The sequence below is a fragment of the Perognathus longimembris genome, chromosome 21 (assembly GCF_023159225.1).
Source record: "Perognathus longimembris pacificus isolate PPM17 chromosome 21, ASM2315922v1, whole genome shotgun sequence".
Lineage (NCBI taxonomy): Eukaryota > Metazoa > Chordata > Mammalia > Rodentia > Heteromyidae > Perognathus > Perognathus longimembris.
Genome location: NC_063181.1, coordinates 17,816,877 through 17,832,360, shown reverse-complemented (window position 1 = coordinate 17,832,360; position 15,484 = coordinate 17,816,877).

Sequence of the window (15,484 nt, the reverse complement as noted above, 5' to 3'; positions counted from 1 at the left end):
TACAATGAAATGGCTTGCCAAAGTATGTTGACTATGTCCAGCTAACACCCTAGATTCACTCCTTAAAAAGAAAACAAGATCTTTTCTGGCATATGTGTGCCAGGTAAAAAGACTGGCTACTCCTTTGCCTTTCAGCACCTAATTTGCTTGAGTCAGTCAGGGCCTCTCTGAAGAGACTGGAGTAGTGGCAGAAAGTAGTGCTAAGAATATTTTCCGCTAGCTTTCTTCCTTAATTGCTTGTATCCACATTTGTGAAGTATATAGCTACTTGCTGTGTTCTGGTTACAAGTCCTTCCTTTGCTGTTCCAGGTGATATACCTAAAGTTAGTCACCTGCCACACCCCATCCCTACCAGTTCTTCGCAGATAACATAAATAATTGCTTCACCAAAGTATCTTCCAATTGTTTAGTCTGACAGTGCCATTGGCTTCTTGATGGAACTACCCATATTACACAAGAATTTATCTAATGTGTGTAAATAGCATTTACTCTTTCATCCAGAAGTACCTGACATGAGGCACTGGTGGCTCATGCCTGTAATCCTAGCTACACAAGAGGCTGAGTTCTAATAATGGCAATTCCAAGTCAGCCCAAGAAAGGCGAGATGCTCATCTCCTATTGATCACCATAAACCCGGAAGTGGAGCTGTGTCTCAGGTAGTAGGGCACTAGCTTTGAGCAAAAAAAGCTCAAGGTCAGTGCCCAGACCCTGAGTTAAAGCCTCAAGACTGCTTCCTCAACCCACATATACAAAGAAGTAGTTGACAAAATGGGTCAATTGTGGATGGAACTGGGATATAATACTTCACACTATTAAAAATAAAAGGAGAATCGTAAGTAATTACATGGCTTCAGGAATAAAAATGGTATAGTATAATAATGCAATATAGTATAATAACATTATACTATAATAAAGGATAGTATAATTATTTATTAGATCAAATACCTAGAAAAAGATAACTTACTAAAATTGGCACAAGAAGAAACCTAAAATCAGATTTGTCCAATAATAAATAGATTGCAATCTAAATATGTATTTAATATATCATGAAACACTTGTGCAAAAGATAATTCCTTACTCAGATAATTTGACTGTTGTTTATGCCAAACTTTTTTTTTAATAATTTCAACTTCACTTTGACTCCCCAAAGTACAGACATCACAATAATAAAACTTTTATTACAAAACTTGACAAGTTAGTAAAGAGAAAAAAAGAAGTCATGCCAATGTCATTTTTCAAATATAAGCATCAATTTTAAAATTCTAAGAAATTAGCACCATATTTCTGTACTAAATTTTTTTTTTTTTTTTTTTTTTGGCCAGTCCTGGGCCTTGGACTCAGGGCCTGAGCACTATTCCTGGCTTCTTTTTGCCCAAGGATAGCACTCTACCACTTGAGCCACAGCGCCACTTCTGGCCATTTTCTATATATGTGGTGCTAAGGAATCGAACCCAGGGCTTCATGTATATGTGGCAAGCACTCTACCGCTAGGCCATATTCCCAGCTCCCTAAGAGGTTTTTGTTTGTTTGTTTGTTTTTTGTTTTTTCCTAAATGCAAAAACAAGGCAAGACTTTATTCAAGCGAGCCACGGCTCGGGCCTTGTCCTACCCACCGACACAGCGGAGGTTAGGAGGAAGCCTCCAGCTGCGATTGCACAGAGCATGTAAAGGCAAAAGACAAAGTTATAGCAATCAGGTGTTTAAGCAAGCAAGATTACGGGTACAAATCTGATTGGCTCAGGGTTCGAGGCATTCTAGGGGCGGTTAGAGTTAAGCATTCCCAGGCGGTTAGAGTTATTGACCGGCTGGGCCCTAATAAGCTTGCCCTGGGTTTGCTCAGACAACAAAACGGGGGCTGTCTGAAAATGGGGTTTACTTCAACTTCTTCATTCCCCCTTCATTCCCCCCTTCTGATAGGTAACTCGAGAACCAATCGTGGTTCTCCTTGCTTATTAGTTTGATTCTGGCTGAGAATCGGTAGGAATAGATTGGTATTGTGCCCGCAATACCATAAGTTGTTGGTGGCGCTTTACTCAGTTGGTAGCAGGTGTGGCTCAGGAGGAGGTCCAGTCTCATAAAGGGCCTTTAGCTTGAGCCAGGTCTCTTGGTGGACTTGCTATAGGGCTCTGAGGGGGCGATAAAAGCTCATAACAAATGTGATTACAAGTTACAAATAACATTTAGATGACATCACACAAGTACCTTAGCCCTGCAGATACAGGTACAGATAAACATAGTTTATCTGTTTAAAAGATTTTTAATGCACAAGTTTAATTCAAATCTAATCAGAAAGATATCATAGTAACAGAAAAAAGGAACATTCATATGACCATAGAAAAAGCACTTGATAAAATCCAGTATCTATTCTTAGTAACAACAAAAATTTGCTGAACACTTGTAATGGAAAGGAAATTGCCTAGTACCAAATATATATATATATATATATATATATTTCTACATATACATGCACATGTATATACATGTATGTATATATGTGTAAATACATTTATATGCATGTGTGTATATAGTGTATACATATATGTATATATATGCATGTTCATGGCAATCATTAAGCTTCATGATAAAATATTAACAAAAAAGTCTTTCTATAATTGGGGGAAAGCCCAGAAGGTGCCCATCTGCACTTTTACTCAATTGTATTATGTAGTCTAGTGAAATAATAAAGTAAATATCGGTACAAACTTAGAAAGGAAAAAGCAGAACCATTGTTATTTGTACTGGATACAACTATCAATGTAGGAAGGTCCTGAATCTTCCCCAAATTACCAGACAGAATAACAATTTTAGATATATCTCAGAGATGTTGTGGATTCTATTCCAAACCACCTTATTAAAAACAGTATTGCAATAAAGAAAATCACATTATTTTTTTTTTGGTTTGCTACTACATACAAAAGTAACATGTATGGTATATTGGGGTTTATTAAATGGGCAATACTATAACCTATAAAAAATTAATACTCAGATTAAAAATACTTTATAGACACAAAATACTAACAACCACTTGTGCTTTCAGTGAGTCCTAATGTTTTTGCTGGTGAGAGGTCTTGCTTAGAAGTTGATGCTGCTGACTGATCTGATGAGTGGTTGCAAAGGTTGGAGTGGCACGGAAAATTTCTTAAAATTAGGCAGCATTGTAATTTGCTTCATTGACTTCCTTTCCTTTTCCCAAATTTTTTTTTCTGTAGCATTTAGTATTTACCCAAAGTAAACTTCTTTCGAAATTGGAGTCAGTCCTCCCAATTCCTGCTCAGAGTGTCAGATATGCTTCTATGATATTCAAAATCATTTTTTTGTTATTTTAGCAATGTTCATAGCATCATAGAATCAGATTTCTTCTCAAGAACATGCCACTCCCTGTCTGTTCAAATTCACTGACCACTGAGAAAATTGTGGCAAATAATGCCTATTAGCTACCTATTACTTTCTTACACTCAGCATTTCTGGATAAATGAGAAATATTTTAACTTTGTTTCTATTCTACAAAACAAAAGTAATATCTTTGATATTTGGTTTATACAACTTAAGTGTCATCCAGGATGATACTTTCTTTAATAGTAAGCAGTCTTCATATTCATTTTATATCTGGTATTCTTGTCCAGGTTTGCTTTCTTCCCAACTTTTTTAATATCTTGTGTCTTAAAGAGCAGACACTCGACCCTTGAGCATTTGAGGTTCACATCAAGTCAGAAAGTCAGATATTTCTAGATTAAATTATTTTACTTTTTTTCTATCTCTTTTTGTCTGACCTATTTCCATTGGACCAAACTCTCATAATATCTTTTATGTCTAATTTATTTTTGTCATAAGCCTTGTTGTTCTGTCCTAGTCAATTAACTTATCTAATACTGTTTATCTAATCCAGGTCACTCTCTAACTCTTTTGTCTCCTATTTCCACAGGCATGCTGGCAACTCTTCCAGCCAGACATACCAAGACTTCCACAATCAGATCATAATCCAGCATCCTAGCCCTACCTGAGCTATTCCTTATCAAACTATAAGCTTCTCCAGCTCCCCAGCTGAGTTCCGCTTTCACTGTTCCCTTCATCTGTAAATCTTCCCTGTACTGAAAAGAAAAAAGGTATGAGAACATAGTTAGAAGAAAAAATAAAACAAGAGTTTAGAGGATATGAGGATTTTAAGGTAAAGACACTATAAAGAGAATTGGATATATCTTAGAGGAATATGCTGTTGTTATTTAGTCTTGTATTTTTTAAAAAAGCATAAGGAATAGATCTCTGAATTCAATTTTCTGGATACAGATGTTTATAATCACTGTTGATTCTGACTCAATTGAATAATGAATAAGCTTTTCATATTATAATCATAGCACTTAAGATGGAGAAGCAGACCTTTCCAGCATTCCCAGGCCCACAGAAAACATGGTGATGCATATTACGTGTCAGTTGATTTGAACCATGTAGTAGTGAGAGTTTGTGAATCCCTGATCTGAAATGTCACATTCTGTCATTCAATTATTTTCTTCTAGTGTTCTGAAACATGCCAAGTCATGCCTCAGGGCACTGGGCTGACTCCATGCAGCAGTATCATTCCATGCCCCTCACCGCAAAGCACGAACCAGTGATCTCTGCTTCCCATTATCTCACTCATCTCTTATAAGTTGTGCTGAGTGACTAATGACAATGATGAACTCCAAGCAATCCTGCTTTTTGTCATTTTTTAAAATATTAGAATCCTGATGAAGAAAACCAAGCAGAATAACATGATTCAGAGAACTCTTCAAACACATGTTCAGACAGACATGAAAGCATAACTTGTAAAGAAAGAAAAAAACCCACCAAAATGGGCAGAAATGGCAATATCTGGTCAAATTTACTACTTTTCTTTAAATATTGCTTAAGCAAGGTATAAATCAAAATGTGTTCACTTGTTTGTTTCTGTTTGTTTTCCAAGAACAATCTCGTCTCAAGTATCTTAAAATAGTAGGAAGAAGTTGAGATATGCTCATGGCATCCAGTCAGCATATTCCATGACTTCATTCCTTTACATCTACCCTTTCCCTCTACATGAAAGCAAAAAAGCTTATCTTAGCTGGAACAAAACTTACTTGTTTTCTAACCCTCATGTAAAAAAATAAAGAAATGAAAAGATTTGAGGGCTCTTCCCAGTTCTACTAGCTAAAGAAAGGAATAAGTTTGCTTTACTTAAAGTGACTACTTTGCTATTGTCCAAAACAGTTCCTTTGGGGCTGGGGATATAGCCTAGTGGCAAGAGTGCCTGCCTCGGATACACGAGGCCCTAGGTTCGATTCCCCAGCACCACATATACAGAAAACGGCCAGAAGTGGCGCTGTGGCTCAAGTGGCAGAGTGCTAGCCTTGAGCGGGAAGAAGCCAGGGACAGTGCTCAGGCCCTGAGTCCAAGGCCCAGGACGGGCCAAAAAAAAAAAAAAAAACAAACAAAAAACAGTTCCTTTTCTTCAATATAATAGAATTTTGTGAGGAAAGTGAAATATTCTTCTTTGCTTTCATGAGCAGAACCTTCCAAGTAAATTTCTTTTTTTTTAAGTTTTTATTATAAAACTGATGTACAGAGAGGTTACAGTTTCATACGTTAGGCATTGGATACATTTCTTGTACTGTTTGTTACCTTGTCCCTCATACCCCCCTCCCCCTTTCCCCCCTGAGGTGTTCAGTTCACGTACACCAAACAGTTTTGCAAGTATTGCTTTTGTTGTTGTTTCTCTTATTTTACCCTTTGTCTCTCAATTTTGGTATTCCCTTTCAATTTCCTAATTCTAATACCTGTATACACGGTTTCCAATATACTCAGATAAGATTACAGAGATAGTGTAGATACAATCACATGAAGGTGATACAAGAACATCATCAATAGTAGAAACTACAGATACACATGGGATGTTGAAAGTAGTTACAACTATGATATAACAATCATTTCCATAAAATAGAGTTCATTTCACTTAGCATCATCTTATGTGATCATAAGGGTATAACTATTGGGCTCTTGTGATCCTCTGCTGTGCCTTGCCTAAACCTGTGCTAATTATTCCCAATAAGGGAGACCATACAGTCCATGTTTCTTTGGGTCTGGCTCACTTCACTTAGTATAATTTTTTCCAAGTCCTTCCATTTCCTTACAAATGGGGCAATGTCATTCTTTCTGATAGAGGCATAAAATTCCATTGTGTATATGTACCACATTTTCCTGATCCATTCATCTACTGAGGGGCATCTGGGTTGGTTCCAAATTCTCGCTATGACAAATTGCGCTGCAATGAACATTGTTGTGCTGGTGGCTTTACTGTGATTTTGTTTGTGGTTTTTTGGATAAATACCCAAAAGTGGGGTTGCTGGGTCATAGGGGAGTTCTACATTTAGCCTTCTGAGGAATTTCCATACTGCTTGCCAGAGTGGCTGAACCAGTTTACATTCCCACCAACAATGAAGTAGGGTTCCCTTTTGGCCACATCCCCTCCAACAACTGTTATTGTTAGTTTTCTTGATTTTGGACAAATGGAGAGACAAAGGGTAATAGGTGAACCAGTGCAACAGCAATACTCACAAGACAATATGCTGTAAACCAATGGTACAACTTGGGGGAGGGTAAGGAGGGAACCAGGAAGGCGGGAAGTTGGTTAAAAAAAAAGGAGGAGGTACCAAGTTTGATAAGAAATAGACTTACTACCTTATGTATGTAACTGTAACCCCTCTGTACATTACTTTAACAATAAATTTTAAAAATGAAAAAAGAAATATGGAAATAAAATCAATCTCCAGTCCTCCCCCAAGTTGGAAGATTGTGAATTCTAAGAACATCCATACATCTGCCTTTACTTTGTCATATACACATAGAATAGCTACCCAGACCTAGCATACTATTAGACCCAAAGATGAAAATCCAGTGGTCTGCATTCAGTGAACTCACAAATACATTTGGACCACAAACACATAAGTGGGGAAAAAACATAATTCCAAGTTATAAAGACTATGGTTTATTTATTCATAATGTGAAGGGCAAATTACAATCCAAACTCTAAGTGGATCTAGAAAGAGAAAACTTACCTCACTAAAATCTCTGTGGAAATAAAAAAGGTGTGGCCTTCAGAGAATTGCCAAACAAGGATCTGGGAGACTATGCAACTTAAAAGCAGACCTTTCCCCAATCCCAATTAAGTCTTTAGATGAAATTGTAGCTTTGACCAATATTTTCAGATGTTAACATGTTAAGGAGTAGGCATTCTATCAATAAAAGTATTATAAAGCTCTAGTCAGTCCAGTTCAAGTGTGGTAGTTACAAAGGAGAAAGCCAACAAGAGACCATCATCCATGAGAATGAAGGGAAAGGTTTATTCAGACAATACCCCCAAGCTACTAGAGCTAATCCAAAACTTTGGCAAAGTTACAGGATATAAAATAAACCCTCAAAAATCGACGGCCTTTCTCTATACCAACAACCCAAAGACCGAGGCGGAAATAAGGAAAGCAACTCCTTTTGCAATAGCCCCCCAAAACATAAAATACCTAGGAATAACCTTAACTAAAGAAGTGAAAGACCTCTTTGAGGAGAACTTTAAAAGCTTGAAAAATGAAATTATGTCAGAACTAAGAAAATGGAAAAACCTCCCATCCTCCTGGATTGGGAGGATTAATATAATCAAAATGGCAATATTGCCAAAGGCTATCTACAAATTCATTGTAATACCCATTAATATCCCAACACCATTTTTTAATGAAATAGAGGAAGCAATCCAGAAATTCATATGGAACAATAAAAGACCTAGAATAGCAAAAACAATCCTAAGCAGAAAGAACAGTGCTGGAGGAATTACAATACCCAACTTCAAGCTGTATTATAAAGCTATAGTAATAAAAACAGCTTGGTATTGGCAGCGGAACAGGCCTGAAGACCAATGGAACAGAATTGAAGACCCAGAAATGAACCCACAGAACTACGCCTACTTAATCTTTTATAAAGGAGCTAAAACAATAGTTTGGAAGAAAGCCTCTTTAACAAATGGTGCTGGCAAAACTGGCTCAACACATGCAACAAACTAAAACTAGATCCTTCTATATCACCCTGCACCAAAATCAATTTCAAATGGATCACAGACCTCGAAATCAAAACAGACACCCTGAAAACACTAAAGGAAGGAGTAGGAGAAACACTTCGGCTCCTTGACACAGGACGAAACTTCCTTAACAATGACCCAGAAAGGCTACAAATCAAAGAAAGGTTGGACAAATGGGAATGCATCAAACTGCAGAGCTTCTGCACAGCAAAGGACATAGCTCGCAAGATAAAACAGAAAGCCCACAGACTGGGAGAAGACCTTTACTGGCCATTCAATGGATAAAGGCCTCATATCTAAAATATATGAAGAACTAAAAAAATTACCTTCTTCCAAAACAAAACTTCAAAGAACCAATAGCCCCCTCATCAAGTGAGCTAAAGACTTACAAAGAGACTTCTCTGATGAGGAAATGAGAATGGCCAAGAGACATATGAAAAAGTGCTCTACATCACTGGCCATAAAAGAAATGCAAATCAAAACAACAGTGAGATTCCATCTCATCCCAGTAAGAATGTCCTATATCAAGAAAACTAACAATAACAATTGTTGGAGGGGATGTGGCCAAAAGGAAACCGTACTTCATTGTTGGTGGGAATGTAAACTGGTTCAGCCACTATGGCAAGCAGTATGTAGATTCCTCAGAAGGCTAAATATAGAACTCCCCTATGACCCAGCAGCCCCACTTTTGGGTGTCTATCCAAAAGACCACAAACAAAATCACAGTAATGCCACCAGCACAACAATGTTCATTGCAGCGCAATTTGTCATAGCTAGAATCTGTAACCAACCCAGATGCCCCTCAGTATACGAATGGATCAGGAAAATGTGGTACATATACACAATGGAATTTTATGCCTCTATCAGAAAGAATGACATTGCCCCATTTGTAAGGAAATGGAAAGACTTGGAAAAAATTATACTAAGTGAAGTGAGCCAGACCCAAAGAAACATGAACTCTATGGTCTCCCTTATTGGGAATAATTAGTACAGGTTTAGGCAAGTCATAGCAGAGCATTACAAGAGCCCAATAGCTATACCCTTATGATCACATAAGATGATACTAAGTGAAATGAACTCCATGTTATGGAAACGATTGTTATATCACAGTTGTAACTACTTTCAAAGTCCTATGTGTATCTGTAGCTTCTATTATTGATGATGTTCTTGTATCACCTTCCCGTGGTTGTACCTACACTATCTCTGTAAACTTATCTGACTTATATTGGAAACCGTGTATACTGGTATTAGAATTAGGAAATTGAAAGGGAATACCAAATTTGAGAGACACAGGGTAAAAAAAGACAAACAACTACAAAAGCAATACTTGCAAAACTGTTTGGTGAAAGTGAACTGAACACCTCAGGGAGGGAAAGGGAAAGGGGGAGAGGAAGGGGGGTATGAGGGACAAGGTAACAAAGAGTACAAGAATTGTATCAAATGCCTAACGTATGAAACTGTAACCTCTCTGTACATCAGTTTGATAATAAAAATTTGAAAAAAAAAAAGATTTCCAATACATTGGAATTAAACATGGAAGTAAATTCAGACTGCTTTTAGCTTTACCTGATAATCTTTATTCTCCTCTTTAATAAGGAAAATTTTGCTGGTAATTTTGTTTTCTTTTCTTTTGACCTCTGTAAACCTATCCTTTCTGATTAGCAAGTAAGGTTCCATGAGATTTGATTTTTTAATGAAGAAGAATAAAAACAAACAAAAACAACCCGAATCACAAAATTAAGGGTCTGTGCTATCCATTCCTAAACTTAACACAATGGTTAAATCCACATATTATTAGCTGGAAATATTAGCTCTTTAAAGGCTCTTAAAAGCATCTTTTGGGGACAAGATCTAAAAGCAAATACAGGATGATTATTAGGTATCATATGAAGGTTGAGATATTTTTAGATATGGAAGCTCTGGTAGCCATAAAATTAGGGGTTGGATCATGTCTGCTCTAGGCCTATATATCATTACACAACAAGGAAATAATTCCCTGATGCTTTCTGCCATTTGAGTTGCCCAGTTTAAATGTTATCATTTATATATAAATATTGTCACTGAAGCATAAAGATAATTGAAGGCAGATTTTTTTTCTAATTGTTTCATTTGTTTAAAACAAAGCATAACAATGAGGGACTTACAGGACATCAACATCAAATTCATAACTATAATTGTTAAAAGACATGGAACAATGATTTAAAATGAAGGATAAAGGAAATTGACTACAGAAAACAACTGAGTTTAGTTCTTCTTCAAAATTCTATATATTTTTGAAAAAATCTATGTTCTTACATGCTCTGTCTTTAGTTTCAATATGTATAGTAAACTTTGGACAAATCATGTGGAATACAAAAATTTGGCTGATATTGTAATCCTCTTACTCTTAAATTTAACCATATGAAGAATTTCAGAACTTTTCATGTATAGGAGATGATAGTACTACATTTCATTATATTTTTAAATTTTTTGTACAGTTACTCATATGTATTCAGTTCTAAGAAATTAGTAAGAATTTGGTTATTATAGAGAAAACTTTCTTTGCCAAAAAAAGTCACATTTAATTTCTGTTTCCCAAACAATGAAATCTATGCCTCTGTTTTTCTTTATACCTTTTAGACATTGAAAACTCTACCTAAAACAAAAGGTTAAATAATGTTCATTTGGGAACTCAGAATTTATTCCACTTTTAGCAACTGTAATCAGATTTTCCTTTGGAAACATCTTTTCCATATCGCACTTTAGCCATGAATTTTCAGAGAAGTGATTCCATTGAAGTCTTCAAGATTTATTGTTTTCCACTTCTTAAAACAAAGATAATTCAGTAGGGCTTTTACCTAAACACAGATAAATCTGCCTTTGGCTTCTTCCTGGCTACCATGATTGGATCAGTCAGCCTACTCAACCTCAAGATGTTTTGTCCAGCAATTATAGAACAAGACCCCTTCTCTCTCTCCTGAGATATGAACCAAATAATATGTTGCTCTGGTTAGCTACTATTGGCAACCACTTTGTGACTATGATAGCTGGCTTAGGGATAAATCAGAACACAAAAGAAAGTTCAGACAGCAGAGGGAGAAAGGAAGGAAGATTAAGGAGTTATAATACAGGAGGTGAATTTCTTTTTTAAAAAATAATGTACAGAAGTAGGAAATTCAAAGGGAATACCAAATTTGAGAGACACAGGGTAAACAAAGAGAAACAACTACAAAAGCAATACTTGCAAAACTGTTTGGTGTAAGTGAACTGAACACCTCCGGGGGGGTGGGGAAGGGAAAGGGGGGGGAGGGAGGGGGGTATGAGGGACAAGGTAACAAACAGTACAAGAAATGTATCCAATGCCTAACGTATGAAACTGTAACCTCTCTGTACATCAGTTTGATAATAAAAATTTGAAGAAAAAAAAGATTAAAATCGATAGTAAAAATCATAAAAGAAAAAAAATGCTGTACACATTTATGGAATTACCACAATAAAATCTCCTTGCACTCTTGGTGTATACTAATAAAAAATGAAATAATTTCAAATTGAAGAGCCAATTTAATGAAGGCCAAGTACAAATTTGATATTCCATATATGTAATAGTTAATTCAAATGCTCTTTATAAATATTTGGCTGAAAGTACAGTTAGAAATATGCCCAGAAAGAGGAATGAGTAATTTGAACACTGCTTATAAATGGGACGTTGAAATATCTAAACATTCAAAAACTACAATCTTAGAATGAAGTAAAAGAGAAGCTAGTATTTGTTACTAAACAACAGTAGAGGACATTAGCTTATCTGATTAGCTCCACAGAGATAAGTCCCCTTCAGATAATTGAACACACATTTTATTAGGCAGAGAAAGGTTGGGGAAAACTTGTTCTAGCACATAATATTCTAGGAGAAGCAGATTCAGTTTGACCATATCATAAGCACAAGCAGTGATAAGCAAAGGGCTGTCAACTGGCAAAAATGATGACCAAATCAACTTCACTGACAGTAATTTTCCCCAATTCTAGTCCTTGGTCATGCCAAGAACGCTAATAGATTATGTTTCAATGTTTGTTCCAGTTATTTATATGAGTATAAACTCTGACACACAGAAAATCTGGCAAAGTAGTAAGAACATGTTCTAGAACTAGAAGTGGCTTCAGGCCAGAAACAATCTGAATCGATGCCACATTTTTACACCTCACAACTTGCTGACCTCACTACCTTTCCTGACCCCTTACGACCCAGCCTTTGCTTATCAACCTGTCCTTGTAAGTTATTTGCATGATTTCTTTGCTGCATTAGACATCCAAATGGGAAAAGAGCCAGCTTGCAAAACCTTCTATTTGTCTCTCTGGAAAACAAAACAAAACAACAATGATTCAGAATTAGAATTCCTTTAAACATAACTAATGATGATTCAATTTTTAGCTCCATAAACAGTGATTTTTTTTTTCAAGAAAATTGAGACCCTTCTTTGTTGTTCCATTGTTACCCATCCACTATGTCTCTGCGTGCATTTCTCAGGTACAAATGAAAGATTATTTGACTAAAGGGCTTCTAATATTCACAATATAGCTTAAAAGAAAATTTTCTTTGAAATTTATTAAGCAAAGATATTTGTTTCTAAAATAAAAGTCTTAAAAATGTATTAGTATTCCTTCTTAAAAATGTATTAGTGGGGCTGGGGATATGGTCTAGTGGCAAGAGTGCTTGCCTCGCATACATGAAGCCCTGGGTTCGATTCCTCAGCACCACATATATAGAAAAACCAGGCCAGAAGTGGCTCTGTGGCTCAAGTGGTAGAGTGCCAGCCTTGAGCAAAAAGAAGCCAAGGAGAGTGCTCAGGCCCTGAGTCCAAGGCCCAGGACTGGCAAAAAAAAAAAAAAAAAAAAAGTATTCGTGTTCCTGGCCCAAGCACCAAAAAAAAAAAAAAGTGTGTGTGTGTGTGTGTGTGTGTGTGTGTGCACAGCCCTAAGACTTGAATTCAGGGCCTGAATGCTGTCTCTGAGCTTCTTTTGCTCAGTGCTAGGGCTCTGCCACTGAACTACAGCTCCATGTCTTCTTTTTGGTGATTTATTGGAAATAAGAGTCTCATGGACATTCTTGCCCAGGGTAGCTTCAAACCATGATTCTCAGATCTCAGCCTCCATAGTAGCTAGGAGTACAGATGTGTACTACCACAGAGCCAGCCTAGGTTTTAGTTGTGTTACAAAAGAAAAATGAGGAAGACACATACTACATTACTATTAAAAACTACCAGTTAACATTGACCTAATATTTCATTTCAAATATGCAATATTAAGCAAATATTTTGATGTATAAAACTACAACGTTAAGGAAAAGTAATGCTGCATACAATGTTAAGGAAAAGTACAATGCTTAGAAATGAAAAATACTGCTCTATAAGACTGATTCATGGTTTTATTTCAGGAAGAAAAGATTCACTTGATCTAATTCTATTCAAGATTCACTTGAACCAATTTCCCAGTATATTGAGTTCAAATGCTTCTATTTATAAGAATTTGACCTTTTCGTTTTATTTTGTTTCATGAGGAAACACTGTAAGTTATACCATTCAGGCATCTATGTTTCAGATCAGCTCATTTACCACCAGCCTTCCCTCCACATTTGTGAATCTGGCAGGAAAAGATTAACCCTGGTAAATATCAAAGTTTATGAAGCCCACAGTAACTACAAAATCTTAATTTTCCTTATTACCCCATCCCACATCTCCACTTTCTTCCTACAAATCAGTAATGCAATCCAGAAAAAGAAATTGAACTTGCTGAATCAAACCAAGTATAGCACAGAATGCTAGATTCAACAAAGACCAACTTAAATATATGGATCTATAATAAATTATTCATAACTATAATGGCAAAAAATTAAAATTCAGAGTGTCTGCTTGCATACACACACAAGTCACCATTTGTATTGTGGTACTACGGCTAGTTAAAAAATTATACCTAAAATGAACTGAACAACTCTTGGGGGGGAAAGGGAAAGGGGGAGGGGGAGGGGGGAATGAGGGAGGAGGTAACAAACAGTAAAAGAAATGTATCCAATGCCTAACGTATGAAACTGTAACCTCTCTGTACATCAGTTTGAAAATTTTAAAAAAGTCAAAAAAATTATACCTAATTTTTAAAAGCAGCTTCTATAAGACATGCGGAATAGTTTTCAGAAAGAAGAGAAAATGACAAGAGATAAATCCAGATCTTACTTTTTTATTTCCTTCTAATGATTTCCACCTTAAATACAGAAGCTTTGATTATATAGTTAACAAACTTATAACTTAAGAGAAAAAAGTTTTAACCTATAGTATATTGGCAAATTTCCTAAAAGAAAGGCAAACTTGCAGAAAACAAATGTCCTAACACTTCACAGGGGGAATAAAGTATTAATCAATTCATATTTCTTAGAATAATTGGTTATAATGTTAAAATGTGTTTTATTCTGCCTATCTTTCTAGCTACCCAAACACTCGTAGACAATTATTAAGTGGGAGACAAAATTTTGAACAGTATATTTTGCTAGATTAAGGATTTACCTGTGAAATGAATAATGAAATGCATTCATAATGTATCATTTTCCTTTTTCATGGAACAGCTTTTTGATGATCCATAAACTTATATTCTACTTCCCTACTTCTCCTGCACAAGTTCAAAGACAGTGACAAAATTCTTCAAATATTGGGAATATTATATGATAAAGTAAATATTCCAAAACCATAACATGGATTTTATCTTTCTTTTAAAGCATTGAGCATGTTGTTTTTGATTTTTGGTTTTTATTGCTCACAGATTGCCTGATCTCATGAAATACTTAAAATTCATTTAACTCACAAAAAGAGCTAAAACTACAACCTAAACTTTTGGCTTATATTTCCAAAATTCATTGCACTAAGTTATTTATTGACTAACTCCTATAACATTCATATCAAAGTTGAAAGGCCTCTGAATAACCACAAAAGGTCATAGCAGTTAAGGTAATTTTCCCTCTGAGTACAAGCTCTGTTTCTTTGTGGTAGAGCCAATTTTGACCTTTAAACTTAGTTCTTTACTCTTTCCTACCTGAGGAAATAAGTGCTGCCTTCAGTTTTAACATTATGTTTCCTCAATGGCCTACTTGACCCTTATCAGGTTTTAGTATATTTCTCCCAACAAAGCTAAGAAAGAGAACCCTATCAAACCCTGAGGCAGGAAGTCAGTCTTTGTGGCAATGAGTAGTCAGATATTCATTTACTATATGCCACTAACTTCTTTTGCATTTGTATTTTAAGACAATAATTGGAAACATAACCAAACAGCAATTACTGAAATACAGAAAAAAATACAGCTAAAGAAAAGTTTATAAATTAATTTAGAAAGTACTCAATTTTACTTTACACTTTTTTTCAAACTTGGATTGTTTTATTTCTATTTTTATCTGAACTC